The sequence below is a fragment of the Podarcis bocagei genome (genome assembly GCF_964188305.1).
Source record: "Podarcis bocagei genome assembly, chromosome: 5".
NCBI classification, from domain to species: Eukaryota; Metazoa; Chordata; class Lepidosauria; order Squamata; family Lacertidae; genus Podarcis; species Podarcis bocagei.
The window spans coordinates 36,859,612-36,883,963 of record NC_138129.1 but is presented as its reverse complement, the minus strand read 5'-3'; positions in this window follow the sequence as shown (position 1 = coordinate 36,883,963).

Below are 24,352 nucleotides of genomic sequence, written 5' to 3'. Positions count from 1 at the left end.
ACCCCACTGTCCAGAAATGTTGTTATTCACAATATTCTGGGTGCTATTCAGAAATTCTACCATTCATGGAAAGTCTCAGCCAGCATTACCATATGAAAACTCTCAATTTTTTTAAAAAAGTCATAGAAATATTCTGATGTCCTTTTTCTAGTTTAAGAAAGACATTGAAATATTAATGGCCTGCAGTCTCTTTGTGAATTACTCTTACATTCTACTAAAATACATTGTTCTGCTTATAATAGAAGAACAAAGGGAAATCATAAGAAATCTATCTTGATGCTTTTAGAATGTGCCGGTAATCAAAGAATAAATATCTGGGGTTTATTTTTATTTTTTTACTTCAACTGAAGTGCAAGATTGTGCCAGAAAGGTTTGGGGCAATCCCATTACCAACCAGAAAATCTGTCTGTGATTGATGGGCATGAAACAGGAGCATAAACCTTTTATGGGCCATCTGTAGCCATGAAATCTCCACAGTGTTACCTGAAGATGAATGCAGAACTCAGTGTGTGGGGTTCAGAACTGCTGCATGCTAAAATTTGCAGGGTGAAGAGGGTGCACAAACACAGAGAGACATCTTGTCAAGTAACTCCCTCTCAAATCCTTGCTTGGGTGAGGGTCTCTTGTTGCAGACTTTGCATCCATCCATGCCCTTTAACTGACTCCAATATTTCCACAACCTAAGCTGTGCCGGTCCCTCTGTACCACAGTTAATCTGTGCCTTATGGCATCTAATTCTCTTGGTATAAATAGACACAAGTGAGAGTCATTTCTCAAAAGTAGAGGCTTGGTGATAAATGTCTGTTATACACTAGGTTATAAGTTGCATATGGAAGCTGTACAGCCATATCCTGGCCACGTTCACTTAAACCATGCTTATATTCCACCATATTCAGTGGGGTTTGCTCCCAAGTATGTGCGCATAGGATTGCAGCCTTGATACATTTACACATTTATAGACTGGATGCATAGAGGAGTACATGGGAAGATCCACTGATGGTCTGCTCTCTCCTAAATAGTATGTGTGTTAAGGCATGCTGTAGGCATGGCCCCATGGGTCTTGGCCAACATGGGTCTTGGCCAACATGGCTCTCACCTTTTGTAATGTAGAGAACGAATGGTGTAGGCAGGCATAATAGCTTCATCAACATGGAATTATAGGGTCTTTCAATGACATTGTATTTTCTCTGTCTAAAATTTACTTAGGAACAAATCCCCCCTTCAATGTTCTCTCATTATTTCCCCCTTCCTTCTCTCAACCCTATATTTCAAGTGTAGAAGCATTTCCCTTCCCTATGTTCTGAAGTAGCAGTGACTGACCAATAACCTAACTATCACAGTAGATAGGTGGATTAAGCTACTGACCCAGTGTGCAACAACTGTGAAAATGGTGAATTCTGTGTTAAGGATCATTAGGAAAATGATTGAAAATAAGACTGTCAAGATCATAATGCCATTGTACAGATCTATGTTGAGATGGCACCTGGTATTCTGTGTATGGTTCTGGCTGTCTCACCTTTAAAATGATATCGTTGAAATGAGGACAGCTAAGAAAAGAGCAACCAAAATTAAGGGGCTGGAGCAACTCCCCTATGAGGAAAGGTTACAGCATTTACTACCAGACATTACTGAAACCTAGTGTGATGAGATGTGGAAATTGAGGGGTACAACCTGCTCAGAAGGAACAGATCAGATGTGAAAGGGGGGAGAGAGAGTAGCATTAAAGATTTGTACATTTGTGAAGAGATCCATGGCTTGCAGGCTAAATACAGATTGAGGGTATATGGGTAAAAACTTTAGGAGATAGAAACAACAGGGAGCCTACTCTGTGTGTCTGCTACAGATCTCCAAGCCAGACTCAGGACTTGGATGATGCATTCCTAGAGCCAGTGGCGGAGCATATCTAAATAGCGCCTGGGTTGGGCGCTTAGGGCGCAACACCAAAAGGAGTGGGGCTGCAGACCGAGTGCAGGGGCACATGTGTGCAGGGCAGCACCACTGCCGCCCACTCTCCGCCAGAGCTGCCATCTGGCTGCAGGAAAGCAGGAACTTCCTTACACACCACAGCCTCTCTCCACCCCTGGTCAGCCTTGACCAGGTGCACCGCAACCGCTCTCCTTCCTTGGATTGACCTAGGGAAGGAGGAACTTTGCCCGGGCTCACTGGGCACCGCAGCCACATCTGCCCCCAGGTCAGCCTTGACCCAGGGAAGGAGTAGCCTCAGCCAGGTGCGCCACAGCCGCTCTCCAGAGTTGCAGCTGGGCATGCTGGGTGCTGCAGCTGTTCTCCGCCCCGGGGTCAGGATTGGGCATGCCAGGTGGGGGCAGAACATGAAGAGGGTGATCTTCACCCTCCATGCTCTCCAGCCCCCACCACTGGCAGGGTGCAGGGTGGGGGGCTCTGTGGGGGGCGCCTCCCCAGATTGTGCGCCCTGGGCAACAGCCCCCATGGCCCCCCATGCTACACCACTGCCTAGAGCACATTACCAAACATTCAAAAAGGTAGTAGAGGACTTCAGCTACCCTGATATCTGTTGGAACTCTAAATCTGCCAAGAATGTAAAGTCCAGCAAATTCCTCATTATAAATGAGTGGCCAACAGTTGCAAGGAGAAGGTGAGGCAGGCCAAGCTCTGACTGAACTCAGGCTTGCAAGAGAGGTTTAAAATAATCAAAAGGTTTGTTTGGCAATGTTTGAAACAAGAAGAAGGAGCAAGTAGTAAGTCCCTTGCATGGAGAAGGTGGAGAGATGCTGTTTGGGGGCAGGAGGGGGAGAGACCCAGGTAATGACTGGTAAGTTTGACATTGATATCAGGAAAGGTCCTAGAGCAGATGATTAAACAGATGGTCTGTGAGCACTTAGAAAAGGCTTCTGTGATTACCAAGGCCCAGCATGGCTTCCTCAAAACAAGTCATGCCAGAAGAATCTCATTTCTTTTTTCGATAGAGTTACAAGCTTGGTGGATCATGGGAATGCTGTGGATGTAGCATATCTATTATCTGAGGCTTTTCTGTTGGTGTAAAAAAATTAAATGCATGGTGTGGAGAAAATGAATCATTTGTCTCCCTCTTTCGTAGCACTGTTGGGTGCCATCCAGTGAAGCTGAATGTTAGAAGAGTCGTGACAGACCAAACTTTGTGGGTGTCTTTAACCTCCTGCTCTCTCCATAGCAGTCCATTATACTACATTAAAAGGTAAAGGGACCCCTGACCATTAGGTCCAGTCATGGCTGACTCTGGGGTTGCGGCACTCATCTCGCTTTATTGGCCGAGGGAGCTGGCATACAGCTTCCGGGTCATGTGGCCAGCATGACTAAGCCACTTCTTGTAAACCAGAGCAGCACACGGAAACGCCGTTTACCTTCCCACCGGGGCGGTGCCTATTTATCTACTTGCACTTTGACGTGCTTTTGAACTGCTAGGTGGGCAGGAGCTGGGACAGAGCAACGGGAGCTCACCCCGTCACGGGGATTCGAACCGCCAACCTTCTGATCGGCAAGTCCTAGGCTCTGTGGTTTAACCCACAGCGCCACCCACTTCCCATTATACTACATACTAGCACTCAATTCTAGTACTTATATGTGGATACTTATCCTCACACAAGAGAGCTTTATCAACAGAGGGAAGCCTAAAATTTGCAGAGTTAACAAAACATATTTGGGAGGAGGGGAGCTATCCCCAAAACAGTTCAGTGAGAATTGAGTATGCCCAGTGGGCATGGAATGCTGGCTGAGCTTTTGCGGGTACAGATGTGTGTGGAATGGAATATCCTGGAAAGGGGCATGGCTGGCTGGAATCCCAAACAGGACACCCCACTGCAACCTTTTGCTTCATGTCCCACATTGTTATCTGACTTAAAAGTCTTATAGCCTTCCCATACCAATGATTCTTTTATATACAGTATACCTGCTCCCACAGCTTGTTTACTTCTGGCCTGCCACCCTCCTTTGTCAGAGCCTGCTAGATTTTTAGTCTCCTTATCCACACACAAAAACACACACACAAAATAAGCCTTGAATTGCTGCACAGTTAGAGAACTCCAGCTCCCAGAGTGATGTAGATTGCCATGAGAATTGCAATCCTCTTTTGAGATGCTCCGGCAGAGAAATCAGTAAAGAGATTTCAAGGCCGTACCCTCGGCTCCACACACACTTTCATAAGAAGGATGGATGCTGTGTGTGTGTGTGTGCCCGCGTATCCATCTGTTGGCACCCAGTAGTAACAGACTAAAGCAAGCAAGCACTTTTTGTACATCTTTTTTTCTAAAGATAAGGGCTAAGTTTGCAATAAGCACTGTTTTTCAGCATGGCAGAATTCTGTAGCTCTCTGTAGATTGTGGCTAAGTAACTGTGAAGATAAGGACAGCTAAACCAGAGAATGAAATACAAGACACACCAAGTCCAGAGTACATGGAGGACAAAAGGTGGAGGAGCCAGATTTCAAGAGATCTGTTGCAAGAAGGGGAGTGACTTTCTGAATGGAATGGAATTTGCCATGTTTTGTATTATGGTATGTGGGTATCAGACCCTAACAAGCACCAATGATCCTCCTAGAACAGGCATAGGCAACATCAGACCTCCAGATGTTTTTGGGACTACAATTCCCATCATCCCTGACCACTGGTCCTGCTAGCTAGGGATCATGGGAGTTGTAGGCCAAAAACATCTGGAGGGCCTAGGTTGCCTATGCCTGTACTAGAATCTCTCCTCGAGCACTGGTGTGACAGTGGGATAGGCACTGCTCCAGAATTCTGCTCCAGAATTCAACCAACAAGCCTCAACTTACTGGGAAAAGAACACTGCCGTCCTATGAATAGTTGTTCTGGATCACTGAAATCCATATGATAGTTCAAAAGGAAGCGACAATCACTTGAAAAAATAGCATAGCTCCTTAAATTAGAATTTTAATTAAGGTGGCACACTTAAACTTACATACTTAGATTTAAATCTCATTGAAGTCCATTTAGCATCGGGGTGTGTGTGTAAGTTTCAGATCATCATATATGTGAAATATAGAAATGTTTTTATTTGGAAAGATTTAATATGTGAGACCAAGAGCTTGCCCTTCTCTTTCATTCCTACATACATTTATATAGCTATCCCTATTTGTAGGACTGCTACTGTTTAGAACACCAGAATGAGGATTAGTTCCATCTGCTCAATAAGCCTAAGACCTGGTGCCCTCCATATGTTTCAGACTAAATCATGGGAGCATCAGCTCCAGCCATGACCAGCCCCTGGACCATCCAAAAGTGCTCTGCAGAATGGCTCTTTGAGATTGCAGTGGAGGCATAAAGTAGTTATTTCCCATCTTTACCAGTGCTTGGTTATGTAACCTAACAAGTGTTCAGTCAACTTCGGAGTGACTTGACACCTGCACTCTAGCCATCTCCCAGCCTCCTACGTTGTCTGCAAGCAACAGCGAGAGCTGTGCAACACTGGAGAGGATCTTGAGGAGCAATCATGTTGATAGCCCTCCTCATCTCACCGGCCAAAATGTGAGACCAAGGCTTTGACAAAATCACTGTCTCTATCCACTGGAAAATCCCCCAGGGTGGAAAATCAATTAGTCTCCAGGGTGGTCCCCCACTCCTGCAATGTGGGGCTGCTACCAAATGCCCAAACTTTACTAGGAAGTGATCCAATTTTGGCAATGGGGTAGAGAGACACCCCCTCCCATTATATTCAGGCCACCCTTTTCCTCTTTAGTCATGCCAGGCAAGAATCAAGAGAACTGATGGTAGGTCAGATACTTGATTTCAGAAACCAGGACAAGATGGTGCTCTGGACACCTCCAGATTTGCATAAAATGTGGTGTTGAGGTCATAGGGGATAGGAGTAATTTTGCCCACAAAGTGTTTTGCAAATTTGTCACAACAGGTTTCTGAGGATGCAGACATTACCTTCAGGCCTTCACTACCCTTGACAGCTAGCCACAAAGTAATATTTTCTTCACCACCACCACATGGTAGGTACAATTATGCTCTTACCAATGCACAGTTGTACTCACTTCAGTTTTGCTTCAGCTGCCATCTGGTCTGCTCCAGCATTTGGAACTTAGCAGAAAAGAATTCTAGTGGACAGGGCACCTGGGGGTTATTGTGTCAATAGACCTCTCCATCTTGCAGTTCTAAAGGAGAAATCAGATACCTCAGTGTTCAGAAATCTCTTGTAGATGCACCAGAATCATGAGGCTAGATTCAAAAGAGAACAGTGCCCCTGTTGTGCAGAAGAGGGCTTTATAGCAGGTGTCGTTTGTATGAGAAGCCACACCGGCCAAATTTCTCCCCTCTGCACAACTATTAAAGGTGCAGAGAAGCTCTGTCATTTGGCATTTAGATATCATTTTTTAAAAATAATGTAAGCATTTTGTAATTGAGATTTTGTATGTCATAATTTCCAAACTCTTCACAGCTTTAAGGGGAAAAAACCTTTTGAAAAATGGAAAAAAAGCTGGTTCTGTTATTGACTAGAGTGGAACAGATATAGTTGGTGAAACTAACTTTTTTAAAAACTGCAGAAGGTGCATGGGCAATGTGTTTATTGTTAATTATGACCTTGGCAATGTTGTTTAAATGCAACCCTGATATCTAGACTTAGTATTAAAGCTACATCACAGCTCATGTGACTCTACCTACATTTGTATGCTTTTTCTCAGATCTACTCATTAATGTTCCTATTAACTATGCACAAGTACTACCAGGTGCGGCTATCATTATAAGTTGCCATTTACATATGTTTTTATTTCAGCTGTGACTTGCCATTAAAAGCCTATAATTAAGATAATTAGTACAAAAAGATTTATCTTGTAAGCAGCCTACATTTCAATTAGTTGTTTTTTTTAAATTTGCAGATGAAAATTTTAAACTTAAGCTACAATTTGTATATAGAATGACACAATGTTACTAGTGCCAAGTGTTTAGCTATCCAATTAATTTAAGGGATTTGCAGGAGAGCCTCCCCCGCCCCATCCCTTAATCCACTCAGTTGGTGATCCTGCTGAAGCATTCTGGAGCAGCAGTATAAATTCCCCAGCTGTGGAAGCTCACAGCTGCTGGGGCCCTCCAGAGAGTATATTGGACTCTGTAGGAGCCAGTGCCCTTCAGGTTACTCAGCAAACAGAAAGGATGAGCTATGTTGCTGTAGCAACGGGGTTGTTAAGTGCTAAATCACACTTGTCAGGACCGTCCTGATAAAACCAACACGTAGATTCCTTGCAAGGCTGTTGCTCTGCCATGCTATCTTGATTCAATCATTCAAACTCTTCCCAGTAATGTGCAGAAGACAGTTATTGCTTTAGGAAATGATTCCTTACTGCATCAGCCATAGGGGCTTCTCCATTAGGGTGAAAGAGGCACTGATCCACCACCCTTGGTCTGCCCTCAGCCAGCCCCACCTGACTACCTTATTTCTTATAACCCCTCCAGAGGGTGGCACTGCCTGTTAGCTTCCTCCTTAGTCTCAGTTTTGCCCTGGTAGTATTCAGCAGAGAGGAGGACAAAACTACAATTAGTTGGTTCTGCCTGTCATTGGTTCTGGCTCCACTTACTGATGGTTTCTCTGCCTTCTACCCTACTGGTCCAATGGGCACCAGCCTCACTGTCAGCAGGGTAAGCACAAGTGGTCTGTTTTTCGTGGTGGTACATATGGGCATTATTTTGCATCACAATCATTTTGTTCTTTTGTTCCCTGAGTATCATCAGGCATTATTTTCTTGAGCCTGATTTGGAGTGAGCCTCTGGAGTTCATGTACAGTGGTACCTCGGGTTAAGTAATTCGTTCCGGACCTCTGTTCTTAACCTGAAACTGTTCTTAACCTGAAGCACCACTTTAGCTAATGGGGCCTCCTGCTGCCGCCGCACCGCCGGAGCTCGATTTCTGTTCTCATCCTGAAGCAAAGTTCTTAACCTGAAGCACTATTTCTGGGTTAGCGGAGTCTGTAACCTGAAGCGTATGTAACCTGAAGCGTATGTAACCCAAGGTATCACTGTATTTGGGAGATGTTGAGTTCAGAATAAGTTTGGCCCAACTCATAGCCACGGACATGCCTTAGACCTGGTGTTTACCTCTACGGATGTTGGTGATCTGACACTAAGTAAAAGCGAAACAAAAGAAGTGCCGTGGTCAGATCACTCCCTGGTAAAACTGGACTTCTCCGCGACCCTTCCCCTCTGCAGGGAGGTGGCGGGGTATAAATAATAAATTATTATTATTATTATTATTATTATTATTATTATTATTATTATTATTACATAAAGCTGGTGGTCAGCTGGGTGAAACACAATGCTTTTTATGTGGCAAGAGGAAGACAAAGAAGTGTGGAAGGTGGAGGAAGAGCACACAATGCTCCATTTCTCATATAGAGCTTACAGATGGGAGACCACCTGGGAACCACACCTATGTCACCTTCCGTACCATAACAGAAGAAGGTTGGGTTGTAAATATAACATTAACCATGCCTCACTCTGGCATCCATTTTGCCAAAGGATGCATATTCACCATCATCCATGTCATCAATACATCTAGATCATGGGTAGGCAAACTAAGGCTCGGGGGTCTGATCCGGCCCAATCGCCTTCTAAATCCAGTCCACTGACAGTCCGGGAATCAGTGTGTTTTTACATCAGTAGAATGTGTCCTTTTATTTACAATGCATCTCCGGCTTATTTGTGGGGCCTACCTGGTATTTTTACATGAGTAGAATGTGTGCTTTTATTTAAAATGCACCTCTGGGTTATTTGTGGGGCATAGGAATTCATTCATATATATTTTTTCAAAATATAGTCCGGCCCCCCACAAGGTCTGAGGGACAGTGGACAGGCCCCCTGCTGAAAAAGTTTGCTGACCCCTGATCTAGATTGTGCTGAATTGTGGTGACTGTAATTTGATCCATCTGGAGTCACAAATTTCATGAGAAAAAATAACCCTCGGGTAAATACTGCTGCAGTTTTTAAGTAACAGCTAATGGGACTTTGGTGTGTTTGAAAATTATCTCTTAATATCTTGGCATTGGATAATGTATTGGGGTTTTCTATGCAGCATTCTTCTTTCACACATCTGGTTCCAAGCGTGGCAAATCCGTTTTTCCAGGCCCCGCACACTTTGATGGGCTACAGGCAATTTGCAAAAAGCTGTCTTCTATTTAATGCTTCGGAAGGCCATTTAGTTAATTTTACAACACATTGGGGAAGGCTGCTAGCTCAGCTGCAAAGATGCAACACATTTCACAACGCTACTGGACCAGAAAGAAGGAAGAAAGCCAAGCCACTTCCTGGAATGATGTTTCATGCCGTCCCAAACCTTTCACTGTTGTTTTTATCTGTTCTGAGGTGGTTATTAGTTTATTTTTTAAAATCCGGTCTGCCCTGGCCAGAAACATTTGAGAAAAGCTTAATGCAGTATTTGTCAAATATTTGTACTCTTGATCTGTGAGCTGTTATAGAAGTGATTTATCCCAAATTGTAAATCAGAACCCATCCCAGATGGATGATCCAGGCAAAGTTCTAGAATTCTGTAACAGATCTAGTTTGGGCTGTTTCCTGCAGGTACAAGAATCTTTGTCTGTTCTTATTTCTCAACCTTTCAAGGTAGCATTCCTTGATATCTCTTGGGGATAAGCTGCCCTTTAACTCTCAGATTTTAAAATATCAATAGGATTCCTTAAACAGACTTGCAGTCCCCAGGGCAAAGTAGAAGTTAAAATTATAAACACAACCAGCTATTTCCAGAAGTAGGTTGCGTAACTCTAGTATAAAACCAAGGATCTAATTTTTGTGCTGAAATTAATAATTGGGCATTAGCTTCCATTAGCCAGTTGTGAAGTCCAGTCCCATTGTAATAGTGAAAATCTTATTACAGTATATGCATTTATTAACACTAATTTGTTTGATAAAAATTTGCTGAAGTTATGTAATTCAGGCATTATGTAGGTTGATGAACACATGGGTATTTTTTTAAAAAACCTTTTAGCTTATGATTAATTCTACCAGTTTTGACCTTTTTAAAAAACCTCTTCACAGCATGCTTTGCTGTGTTGACTCTCTGTCAATGAGAAGCTGTAGTGCTGCCCCTCCGCCTGGTCCTGCAGCCCATATTAAGACTCTGAACAAACCAATATCTAGCTTTTCATTTACCACCTTCAAAGGCAACTGAAAAACTACATACAGAACAGAAAACATTGTAGGATGTATTGTTATGAGTTGTGGGGGCCAGGGTTTGTGGGTGCCAGATTCCCCTAAATTGCTGGGTGTGTTAGAATTTAATCAGCACTTGACGTGTTAATGCTGTGATCCCCTCTGTCATAGGCTCAGGTTGTATATACAGTCATACCTCGGGTTGAATGTGCTTCAGGTTGAGAGTTTTCGGGTTGCGCTCCGTGGCAACCTGGAAGTAACAGAGCATGTTACTTCCGGGTTTTACCGCTTGCGCATGCGCAGATGCTCAAAATGACATCATGCGCGGAAGCAGCAAAATGCGACCCACGAACACGCAGACGCACCATCCCATTCGCATCCCGAGGTACCACTGTATATGTAAATAAATCATATACACTAATGATACCACATTCTCCACTGTGCCTCATTTCCAAAGGAAACACAAACTCTGGGTAAGGACCTGGAACTCCTGGAATCTCACACTGCTTGGGCAGTGGGATGACTGTGATATGCAACATAGCATGACGAGAGAGAGAGAGAGAGAGAGAGAGAGAGAGAGAGAGAGAGAGAGAGAGAGGGGTACCTCTAGTTACGAACTTAATTCGTTCCGGAGGTCCATTCTTAACCTGAAACTGTTCTTAACTAGAGGTGTGCTTTCGCTAATGGGGCCTCTTGCTGCCGCTGTGCCACCGGCACACGATTTCTGTTCTCATCCTGGGGCAAAGTACTCAACTCGAGGTAACTCTTCCGGTTAGCAGAGTTTGTAACCTGAAGTGTTTGTAACCTGAGGCGTTTGTAACTCGAAGTACCACTGTATTACCTGCCTAGGCTGCACTCAGGAAAGGGCACCTGTTGCCCTGCCGTAGTTATATTACAGAACAGCAGGCTAGTGGTGCAACCTTAAATTGTACAGTTAGTTAAATAATCTTAAGGCTCATGTTAAGCATAGCCTCACAGAGCCATCCTGCATGGAAGAAACCCACACAATGCTCTCCAGAAATGTAGAGTTTGTATTTGAGGATAGCTTTCTGCACATCTGATATTCACTGCTGCAGTTAAGAGCAGTTTTAATCACCCCTCTGGCAAAGTCCATTTTCTCAAGCCGGAAGCATAACTATATTCTAATTGAGAACCAATTCATTAATTTGTAGCATATTGCAGTGGATTGCACTTGCTTATTCAAACTGTAATTGCATGAGACATTCACAGGTTCTGCTGTTTAGTTTACGGTTGCACAAACAAAATGGCAATAGTGTACATAATTTAATTTAATTTAACTCTGATCATCCAGCTTGGTTTTCCAGAATATGCTGAGAGATGCCTCTCTAGAATCCCCTGCAGCATTGCAAAGAATACTGGGCCACTGTGTCCTGCGGTAATTTGTGCTGCTCCAGTCAGACTGAAAAGGAGCAGGTGGTTAATGCAGCATGGAGAAGGCGCAAGTGTAGAGCAAAGTAGTTTTGAGAAAATAGGGTAGAAGCACCTTAACAGTATTGCAGTATATCATGGGGCACTACTTCCTATTACAGAGGAGGTTTCAAAGCCTGTCCAGTCTAGGATCAGATAGCTCCAACTTTAGGTCATTCATACTGATGACACTCATATCAGATAGGATGTTAATATACCCATTGTACAGACTTAGGCCAAGACTGAATGATGTGCCCAAAGAAATCAAACCAGAAAAAATGTATTTCTGCCTATTACATTTATATGTCACCCATTAAGTCTTTCATTAATTCATGCTTCCTGCTTTCCCGAGCCAGTAAAAGCCATCTAGGGCAGAAAGCCTTTTCCTGGATCAGTTTCCTTGGCAGGAAAGTGTATCAATTTAAAACCAGCACAAAACCTGTTGGGGGAAATAAACTGGGTGCAAGAGTTTAAAAACATCTGGGTGACATTCAATTCTATCTGTTAGATTGCAGAACTTTGGGGTTTTCTTCTCCCTCCCTTCCCCCACCCTGTTGTGCTTCCCCAAATCTACTTTGAACAGTCCTCCAACCCTCCAGAGAATATTTGGGAGGCATGTAGGGGGCTGCAGTGGGGTGGAGAGGAAGGAGAAATCCTGTGGTGTGAGCTGGTGCCCCGTGCCTATTGTCACAATTTTACATAAACTGCTTTGTGAGGCCTGCCTGGAAAATGGTGTATTAAATACCATGAATAGAATTAACTAAAAGGTACTGTAAATTAAAAGATCCTAGACATGTGAGGTAAAAGGAAAACGATTAACATTAAATGCATTGCTTAATTACGTGTGGTGTTGTTGTTGTTTAGTCGTTTAGTCGTGTCCGACTCTTCGTGACCCCATGGACCAGAGCACGCCTGGCACCCCTGTCCTCCACTGCCTCCCGCAGTCTGATCAAACTCATGCCGGTAGCTTCAAGAACACCATCCAACCATCTCATTCTCTGTCGTCCCCTTCTCCTTGTGCCCTCCATCTTTCCCAACATCAGGGTCTTTTCCAGGGAGTCTTCTCTTCTCATGAGGTGGCCAAAGTATTGGAGCCTCAGCTTCACGATCTGTCCTTCCAGTGAGCGCTCAGGGCTGATTTCCTTCAGAATGGAGAGGTTTGATCTTCTTGCAGTCCATGGGACTCTCAAGAATCTCCTCCAGCACCATAATTCAAAAGCATCAATTCTTCGGCGATCAGCCTTCTTTATGGTCCAGCTCTCACTTCCATACATCACTACTGGGAAAACCATGGCTTTTACTATACGGACCTTTGTTGGCTAGGTGATGTCTCTGCTTTTTAAGATGTTGTCTAGGTTTGCTATCGCCTTTCTCCCAAGGAGCAGGCGTCTTTTAATTTCGTGACTGCTGTCACCATCTGCGCTGATCATGGAGCCCAAGAAAGTAAAATCTCTCACTGCCTCCATTTCTTCCCCTTCTATTTGCCAGGAGGTGATGGGCCCAGTGGCCATGATCTTCGTTTTTTTGATGTTGAGCTTCAGACCATATTTTGCGCTCTCCTCTTTCACCCTCATTAAAAGGTTCTTTAATTCCTCTTCACTTTCTGCCATCAAGGTTGTGTCATCTGCATATCTGAGGTTGTTGATATTTCTTCCGGCAATCTTAATTCCGGTTTGGGATTCATCCAGCCCAGCCTTCCCCATGATGAATTCTGCATATAAGTTAAATAAGCAGGGAGACAATATACAGCCAATACAGACAATATACGTGTGGTGTAGAAGGCATAATGTAAGTTGTGTGACAAGCGGCAAAGTTCTCAAATGACCCTGTGTTGCCCCCCATTGTTCTATGGTTTTCTGCCCATGTGGATGGTGCTGAGGTTGTCTCTTCAATTCCCTGAGCTTTGGATTTTGTGTTTTTGTGCCACAGTTTAATCTGGGAACATGTGAAGTAACAATTAAGGCAAGTTCCTCTAACTATGGCAGGGCACATTTTATTCACTGTTGCGAGCACAACCTTGTCTCCAGTCCACACACAGTTCAGATTAGGGAGCAAGTGTTCCAAGAAGGACTGACTTCTAACATCTCTCTTCTGGAAACTATCCAGTTCTGGAGAGACACAGCTTCCATTCATATTAGCAGATGAACAATCTAATTTTACAAGGCTTCGCTTCATTTTTGTTGTTGCTGGTTATTGATATACAGGCATGTTGATCCAAAGCTTTAGTTTCTCAAAGGAAATGTAGCGTTGCTGTGCCAAATTGGGAAATGACACTTTCTAGCACTTCCCTCCCCAGCACCACCTTCTATCATCTTTCTTTGAATTCTCCAGGATGTGTAATTAGCACATCTGCCTTGAGAGAACAACCTAGGCTATTAGCTACGATGTGCCAAGTGCATCCACTTATATGAGAGTGGAGGGAGAAGAGACTTTTTAATCTGCTTATAGAAGGAAAACTTGGCTCTTTCACAGTAGATTTTGCCAACCAAATCTCAGGTTCTTCTGACTGCCTCTGCCTTCATAAACACTCACACATTAGCAATTGCAAAGTTTTTTATCCACTGCTAAAAGGGCATGAATTATGCAGCAGCAAGATACATTAGTTAGCAGTGTGTTGGACAGTGTTGCCTAGCTCAGGGGTATCTCTTTTAAAAATGAAATCTAGCTTTCAGTGTTCCTGAGCAAGGCTGGCATAGCTTCACAGAGCCTTCCAGCAGGGAAGAAACCCACACAAGGCTCTCCAGAAATTTAGAGTTTGTATTTGTGCAACTCCCCTTGTGAGTGATTGTATTTGAGATTTATTGTGCTGTGTCTCCAATTTTCCTTGTATTTTCCTTCAGTAATGCTTTGGACACCTTCCTTTTCAAATTACAGAGGGTAACAGTTTCCTGAATGTCCAGTGGTGCTACTAGGTTCTCCATTAAGGTGGAGCAGCATTGGAAACATCTACAGCAGGGTTGGAACATCTGAAGGGAAAAGGCGGATTTCATGATAGGGATCAGTAGGAAAGGGACTGAAAATAACGCTGCCAGTATCACAAGGCCATTATAAAAATCTCTGGTGAAGTCATCACACTTGGGACAGTATGTACAATTCTGCTTACTGCACCTCAAAAAGGATATTATAAAGTTAGAAGATGTTCAGAAAGGGGCAACCAGAATTATTAAGGAACTGAAGCAACTCCTCTTTGAGGAAAGGTTACAACATTTGAGGGGTTAGGTTTGGGGAAGGAAGGCAAGTAAGTGGTGGCATGATAGAGGTGTGTAAAATTATGCATGATGTGGAGAACATGGCTAGAGAGGTTTTCTCCCTTTCCCATAATACTGTTACTTTTAAAGGAAGGGGCTGGCGCTGTTGATGTTTTTATGGTAATTATCAGTATGTTTTAATAGATATTATATACTGTTTGAATCCTATTAATGTTTAATTGTTTTTTCATGATTTTTTTTACTCTGTTTTTAGCTGCTCCTTTCTTACCTGTGAATTGCCTTGGGTCTCTGACAGGGAAAAAGGCAGAGTACAAATAAACATGATATCAATAATGTTAGGATGCCATAGAATTGTAGAGTTGGAAGGGACCATGAGGTCATCTGGTCCAACTCCCTGCAATGCAAGAATCTTTTGCCCAAGCTGGGGCTCAAATCCACAACCCTGACTGAGATGATGATGAATGAATGAATGAATGAATGAATAAAAGAACCAGGGATATCTGGTGAAGCTGAATGCTGGAAGATTCAGGACACACAAAATAAAATTCTTCTTCAATAATTCACTGCCACAAGTTGTAGATATGGCCATGCATTTGAATGGCTTTAAAAATGGCTTTAGACATAATTATGGAGGATAAGACCATTAATGACTACTAGTCATGCTGTCCATGTGGTAATTTTAGTATCAGAGGCAGTATTCCTCTGAATACCAGTTGTTCATCATCGTGGGTACAGAGAGCGCTGTTGCCCTTAGGTCTTGCTTAGGGGCTTCCCATAGGGATCTGGGTGACCACTGTGGGAACAGAAGCCTGGACTAGCTGGACCCTTGGCCTGATCCTGCAGGGCACTTCTTGTGGCTAAAACTACCGGTAATTCAAAATGCAGGAATCTTGCATAGATGTACTTTTTGCCATCTCAGTTCATCATCATTCAGGGTATCCCTTGTGTGTCTTTCCTATGGAATATTTCCCCATACATTGTTGCTGAAATATATGAGAAGAGCTCACAGAAATTGCTTCCCAAGTGATTACCATTCTATAGGATCTTTTAATAAGAGCTATTCCGGTAACTCCAAGTGGAGGTGGTAACTGATGTGTAGAAGCTAAGATTCCTATTAAGTGCATCTTTCGTGGAGCATCATTTATCAGGTTAAGGAAAGGAAGCAAGATGACTCCATTTCTGTCGCTCCCTTCTGGTTTCTATAAACTGTAGTAGTAGGTTATAAATGAGCAGCTGGGAAAGAATTTTACATAGTTTTATTTTCTTTTAGTGCTACCCTGATCTATGAGCCATCACAAGCAAAGCCCTTCCCAAGAAGCTATAATAAATCATAAATATTTATGGCATTTAATCACAAAGCAGCAATGGTGCAGGAGAAATAATATTCATTCCTGTTATGATGCAGTCGGCATACAGCCCAGCTAGATTGGAACTGCTTTTTTTATATTCTCGGCTTTGAATAGGTCTTCCATAGTCCTTGCCTCCAAGACATCTAATCCCTCTTTGCAAATAAGGAATATGTAGTGGAAGTCTGTCAAACAAAGAAAATGAGTATGTGCTGCAGTGTGGAAAAGGGAGAGTCCCTTTAGGAGTGGTGGACAGAACTTGGAATGCAAGACACCAATGAATCTCAGCTCCATTTAAAAAACAGAGCTGTGACTGCCATATCTAGAAGGTGTCTAGCATAAAATAAAATGAAATACTATTAATAAACATTTCAGCATCTGGCAAGCAGAATTCCAAAAGGTATCCCCCCACCCATTTTTCAAGACTAAGTAAAAATGATGCACTTTGTTAGTGGTGAAAAGCTTTTTTAGGTACAGCTAGTAGCATCATAAGTCAGGTGATCCCATCAATCCCATCAAAAGCATTTCAGTTCCATCTCATAGTAGTCAAAAGGCTGAGTCAAAGTGACAAAAGAGTTCAGTAAGGGATTATTGAAGTTTAGCAGGAAATGTCTGTGCGTCATTGTAGAGCTGAAGGCATTTTGAATTTATAAAATAGGGAGTGGAGGACCTTTCCAGATCTGCCAAAATAGAAAACAGCATTTCATTCTTTCAGGCCCAATGCAGTCCGTAGGGGAAATATTTATTTCTTTATTTTATATCCCGACTTTCTCTCAGTGAAGGACCCAAGGCAACTCACAGCACAGACTAAAACAAATGCAACTAAAAGCAAACAATATGAATATGTTTTTTTAAAAAAACAAAACTAAATACGTAACCCTATCAAAAACAGCACTCAAAACACTTAAAATCATGAAAAAGTACACACAGACACATAAAGGCCTAAAAGAAACACCAGAATTACTACACAGAAGAGCATATATAACACATCTTAGGCACAAGCCCCAATTTGTGGGCTGCAAGCACAAGTGAAAGCTGTGTGTCCTGTAATGGACGATTCCAGTCCCCTCTTAGTGTTGCCTAAGAGGAACAAGGCCAATCAAGGAAGAGGAAGGAAAGGAGGTGCCCACGTCGAATCTAAAAATCTGCGTGCATGCGCTCTCTTTCTCTCCCAGCCTAAGGGCTGATCAGCAGTTCTGGAGGCTGAGAATGCAAACTCCTAGCTGGTTTATTGCAGGGTGAGGCACCACAGACCAGGACGCTAGGCCCCTTTTCCTGGACCGTAAGGCTCTCCCCAGGCAACCCCCCTCACTGGTTGTGCCTTGCACCCCAAGTGTTTTTGCCTGACTGGAATGTGTCCTTGAACTCTTATTGTTTCTCGCTTGTTTGGATGGAGGTTAGAGCGGAGTGTGTGACCCTATGTAGAAAATAGCCTACTGTATAACAGTTTAAAATTTAACTTTTTACTTTTCCTACTACTATTACATCTGGACCCACCCACCACAAGCATGTAGCCCTCAGAAGGTTGCAACCCTCAGGCTGAAAACTTCCCCACCGCTGGTTTATTGCAATTTGTTTGCCCTGTATGTGATGCTGTGAAGGCACTTGTACTCTTGACTGCAAAGTCCTACTGTGACAAAATCTGAACACCACCGTAGCTTCTTCTGACTTAATGCCATGGGACTCATAGCCCCGTGTTTGTACTGTGGAAGGGACTTGTGCAGATAAATGCATTTAAGTCTGAGAAGTGCCAGGAAGCTAAGGAGATGGGAACAACAGGAGATGCCTTGGGGTCATCCAGAAGAGTGGAAAGGGACACGTTTTAAATGCTTGTTAGACAATAAAAAGTCAGACTGCACCAGGGAACCTGTCAGCCCTGAAACAGGTGTCTGAAAAATCAGCTGTTGCAATATCACAGCTAGATTCAGTCTGATGTTTGTGCATTTTCAGGCAGCACAATGTGAAGCTTGGGGCATTTCATTCATCTCATGTAAATAGCAATTCATCAGATTAAAATATCTGTGGGAAAGTTTTTTGAAACCCAAAGTACATTTCTTCCGCATCGCAAGAGCAGAATTCTTAATCCTGTTTTCCTCTCTTGGCAGGGCATTTCTTGTTAGTGACTTAGCCTAGCATACAAGATCACAATCAACATGTCATCCTTTCATCTTCAGAAGGAGGGTCTTGTTTGGAGAATACCCACCCATGATGAGTGTTTCGTTAGGGCTGTGTATAGACACCTGTGACTGCAACCCTACAGTCTCGGCACACCAACCAGTGTGCCGCATCCTCCAAGCCAGTCTACCACCTTCTGGTGTGGTGGAGGATGCTATCCCTTCACCAGTGTTCAACTGCATGTTCAGTCAGGCTGCACATGGAAATGGGGAGGAGAACCACCATCTTGTCTTTTGCCTTAGTATTGTTCTGGTCCTGGGCATAAGGCAGCTGAATAGAGGACACTGAAAGCTACTTTATACTGAGTCAGACCACTGGCCTATCTAGCTCAGCATGGTCTACTTTGACTACTAGTGGCTATCTAGGGTTTCAGACAGGGAACCTTTCCCATCCCTACTTGGAGATGCATGGGATTGAACTCGCAACTGCCTGTATGCAAAGGAATTGTTCTACCATTAAGTTAACACCCCTTCCCGTGACATTGAGGCCATAACTTCAAAAGGGAGTTACAGTGGTACCTCGGGTTAAGAACTTAATTTGTTCTGGAGGTCCGTTCTTAACCTGAAACTGTTCTTAACCTGAGGTACCACTTTAGCTAATGGGGCCTCCCGCTGCCGCACGATTTCTGTTCTCATCCTGAAGCAAAGTTCTTAACCCGAGGTACTATTTCTGGGTTGGTGGAGTCTGTAACCTGAAGCGTCTGTAACCTGAAGTGTCTGTAACCCGAGGTACCACTGTAGACCCATTTAAGAGGGAGTTGGATAAATCCATGAAAGTTGGGTCTATCAATGGCTGTTAGTTATAATGGTGATATGGAACCTCCAGAATCAAAGGAAGAACCCTGAATACCAGTCACTAGCAGGGCTGGCCCTGCCATTAGGCAAGAGTGAGGCAGTTGCCTCAGATAGCAGATGCTGGACAGTGGGAGGCAGTGACAGCTCTCCCCACCCTACTGCCATTGCTTTTGAACCAACTGCCCCTTCTCTTCTGTTGGGCAACAGAGCTATGTTTGCTTTGCATCCAGCCCTGTGCTCCCTCATAGCTGTCAATTTTTCCCTTTTCTTGCGAGGAATCCTATTTGGAATAAGGGAATTTCCCTTTTAAAAAGGGAAACATTGACAGCTATTTGCTCCCTGGCATCCTCAAGTGCAGTGGAGGGTGTTGTCCCATTTCCAGTGTTAGAGTGAATTATTTTATTAAACCTGTATCCCACCCTTCCTCCTAAAAAGCCCAGGATGCCAAACATCAAAACTGTACTATATATATGAATTTAAATCAATTTACAAACATGTAAAAGCAGTTACTTGCCCCTACAATTATTAATTTAATGGTTGCCACAGACAGTTTCTATCAGCCATAAAATGTCTGGGGTGAACAAGAATGTTTTTAAATTTATCCTGAATGGCAATAATGAGAGAGACAGATGCATCTCACCAGGGTGGGCTTTCCACAAATAGGGAATCACCACCAAAGGCAGCACCACCAACAGGGTCTCTCCTGCAGAAGGCCTGAGATGGTTGATGTTGGGGAAGTTGCTCCTTTAGATACTTGGGTCCTAAGCCATTTAGGGCAGGCTTCCTCAACCTTGGCCCTCCAGATGTTTTGAGAATACAATTCCCATCATCCCTGACTACTGGTCCTGCTAGCTAGGGATCATAGGAGTTGTAGGCCAAAAACATCTGGAGGGCCAAGGTTGAGGAAGCCTGATTTAGGGCTTTGAATGCTAGTATTAATATCCTAACTTGGCTCAGTAGCTCACTCGGAGCCAGTGCAGACTTTTCAGGAGTGGTGACACAGGGTCCCATCAGCCTGCCCAACTTGCCAACATTGCAGCTGCATTCTCCACTGATGCCTGCCTCCAGACTGCCTTCAAGGGCAGCCCTACATACATCACTGTAGTCTCAGCAGGAAGTCATTGGATCTTGGACAACTGAGGCCAGGCTGTAGACTGAGGTTCAGTCTGGTAAAGTTCTATATGTGCAATAGGCATGTCCCATTTTGTCTTTTGCTTCAGGCAACAATGTCTATCAACAAATGAGAAGTCTTGCTGTCATGCATTACTTATGGGCTTTCCAGAGTCAATGAGCCTGGATAGCTCAATTGGTTAGAGTATGGTGCTGATAACACCAGTGTTGCAGATTTGATCCCCATATGGGACAGCTGCGTATTCCTGCATTGCAGGGGGTTGGACGTTGTTGGACTACAACTCCCATCATCCCTGAGCTCTGGCTTGATGGGAGTGATGGGAGTTGTAGTTCAACAACATCTGGGGACCCATAGGTTGAGAAAGGCTGGACTAGAGGATCCTCATAGTCCCTTCCAACTCTAAAATTCTATAATTCTATGTGATATGGCTGCTATGCTGCGATTTATGGACCAGAATCCAACCTGGTTGCTTTTATATTCATATCAAAAACTTTTGATAGAGAAGGTGAGCGAGAGGTCAAAGTGTGCCCAGAATATTGGATTGAATTCCTGTTCCCTTACAGCTTTGGGAAACTCCTTTTCAGCTTCCCTCCTATTCCAGCAACTCCGTTTTTGGCTTTGAAATCTTTTGCTACAGTACAAACTGGAAACCCTGGCAAGTGAGTATTGCTCGCCAGGGATAGTGATCTGAGTAAAGCTAAAAGTAAAGCAGCTCCTCTCTGAGCTGATGCCCAAAGACATTTTCCGAGCAGTATGATTGCTGCCAATTTGGGAAAGCCTGCATCACTGTAGAAAGCAATTTGCTTTTAAATTTACGATGCATTGCATTATGATGCCAAGTAATGGAATGTGAAATAAGTTTCTTAAAAACCTTTTCTTTTCCGTGCACATGCGTGCAAGAATGCAGGAAGGGAAAATACAATACATTTGGGTAATTATCTGAGTCAGAATGTTCTTGTTGTTGGCAGGTTCGAGGGAAACAGGCTGGTGGCTCCTTTCCAAAATATTTGGCTCTGCCGCATGTTTGGGAAGGCAGGGAAGGGAAGGGATGGAGAAAAGACACTTTCCAGGCATTGCAGAAACTCACCAAATCTACTGGCCACTCCAAGCCAAGTGACTACAATATGCTTAGAGGCTAAACCTCCAATATTGGGATACCCCAAAAAGTCTGTTGTCAACTATAGATGTGTGCTGCTGTAAGCACCACAAACCAAAATTACATAAAATAGAAGTGAGTTAGGATGCAATGAAGACGTGCCTGCCTTTTGCCAAATGAGGGCCTTGGAGATCCTCGTTCTAAGTAGCCATTGCTGATTATCTTGCTGTCAGATCTCTGCTCACTCAAATAGGCCATGGCAGAGCTTGGCCACTGGGCTGCTGACTGCATCAAGAGTCACTTATCCCCAGACACAGTGATCACTCAGTTTGATCCATCCTGAGATTAATTATCTTCTCTTTGCCAACCTTATTTAATGGTTGGGATTAAACAACCTGGTCAGAATTGAACAGCCTTTTTAACTGTGGGGTCTAGAGAACATTTTAGTATGAAACGGGAAAGGGGACAAACATACGAAGAGATACAAATGCTTTTAAAGACCTGATGCCCCAAATGAACGTTATTATTTTCACACTGATGCTCGAGCTTGCCTTTGTGCAGCTGAAACTGTAACCCACCACTTCAAATCCAAGGTGCTTTATGATGCAAGCACAAACAAAATACAGCAGTATTCAAATTCACACCATGCAAACCAGAGAGTGATGGATGAATAGACTGTAATCCAAGAAATTCCTTTCATCTTCTTAAAAAAAATCTCCAGATTGATGCATGTACACTGTTTCATTTAAGACACAGCACTTGCAGGCTTTGGAATAGAGTTAAGATCTTTATTGAGTTCTGTGGACTTACATGCCAGTCTGCTCTGGGCAAGTTGCAAAGAGAGCACAGTCAGTCTATTTTCCTTCAAGGTACTGAGAAGGGATGGAAGGATCTGCCAATTTCAGTCCTTTCAGTTTCTCATTTTTCTAATCTCAAATTCAGCTCACATTTCTGCAGCAATTGTGATTTATTTTTTTAGAAACCTCATGACAATTATTCAGCATGTTAATTTCTCCTAATAAACACGTTTTTATGCGCAGTTTTGACAAATGTACACATTTTTGCATAAGTTTCTCTAATAAAATGCATTTTTGTGTTATCATCACTAATATATTTTTGTAAAACATTTTTGTAAACATACATATCCTTGTAAAACATTTTTGTAAACATTTGTTGGGGAATGCATCACAAAATTTGGAAAAGTGCAAATTTTGAAGGATGACTGTTTAGGTAAGTTCAAATTTGATAAATTCGGCTTTAAATGCAAATAGAATCAAATTTCTCCCCCCATCCCTATTCCTGAGTTTCTCTCTAGTTAGTTATACTGCTTATTATACAACTTTCCTCTCTCTTTTTTCCACTAGTGTTTTTCAGACTGTGTTCTGTAGAAATCTGGATTCTTTGGACATGTGTCTCGGGGAGATCAGTAATGGTGGATAAACTTCTCAACATAATATATGCATCAGCAACTAAATATCTGGCATATGTCCCCTTGGAGAAAAGCAGCTATGATTTCCAGAGCGATGCAGACTTCCACAAATTGGCAGCAATCATGCTACTTAGAAAATGTATTTGAGCATCAGCTCTGAGAGGAGCTGCTTTACTTTTAGCTTTTCTCAGATCACCATCCCCGGCTCACTTGCCAGAGTTTCCAGTTTATACATTAGCAAAAGATTTCAAAGCCAAAGATAGAAGAGCGGGAACAGGAAGGAAGCTGAACAGAAGTTTGCCAAAGCTGTAAGGGAACAGGAATTTAGTCCAGTATTCTGGGCACACATTGACCTCTCACCCACTCTCACCCAGGAGGCCAACTCCTGGAGAGCTGACTCAGAGGTGTGGTTGGACTGGAGATGTTTTTATGCAGGCTTCCAGGCATCATCAGAAATAAAGTTTGTTAACCATTAACTCATCTTGTAGTAAGTTTCTACTTAAACAGCTAAAAGCAACACACCCAAAACAGCAGCTTGCCCGCTATAGCTGGTCTTGCCCTGCAATGTGCAACCATAGGGAAATGTTGTGTGGATTCTGGGATGTGCACTCAGGATTACAGTGGTACCTCGGGTTACATACGCTTCAGGTTACATACGCTTCAGGTTACAGACTCTGCTAACCCAGAAATAGTGCTTCAGGTTAAGAACTTTGCTTCAGGATGAGAACAGAAATCGTGCTCCGGTGGCGGCAGTGGGAGGCCTCAGGTTAAGAACCTGAGTACCTCAGGTTGAGAACAGTTTCAGGTTAAGAACGGACCTCCAGAACGAATTAAGTTCTTAACCCGAGGTACCACTGTAGTTGCACATTCCAATCCAGAGCATGTCCTCTACAATGTGCGACTTAGTGGGCTGGTATGGAAAAGGCCTCTTGAAGGGAGAAAGTTTGAAAATCAGTGATTTTCACATGTTGGATCGGGAGTCATCTGTCAGTTCTAAAAGGTCTGGGGATGCTCATCAGGCAGTTATATAACTAAACTAATGCAAAAAGCATAGAGAAAGTGAGCCTTGTGTTGGGTGTCAAGAAAACGGGTGGTAGATCAGCTTGTGTTTATGTACCATACTGTTTATTCAAGTGTCACTAATGAGAGCAGGCAAAAAAACTTGTGGCTCTCCGATTAACCAACTTTTGGGGTCTGCACACTTGTAATATTTTCTTTGTAACCTGAGAAATTTAGGAAAGCTACTTGGTGCTTTGAAAGACAAGCACAGATGAAGAGAATTACATTCCCAACAAATCCCATCTTCTTTGTCCCAACCCCATTTTTATATACTAGTATAAAATCTGATATCAAAATTGTCCCGTATTTAGCACACTCTGGACTGTTGTAGTGCCTATAGAATTAGGAAATAGCTCCTTCATTATCACTGTTGACTCCCCACATTTTCGCTCCTGTGTACAAAGTTGGAAGCAAACAAATGCACAATTGCAGATACCCCTTGATTTTATCTGCCTCATATTCAAGTACCTGTGCATTTTCCACTTATCACACTGGCTGTTCTAAATTCTCTTGATAGAAACACTGACTTTATTTCTGTCACACAGTAATGGAAC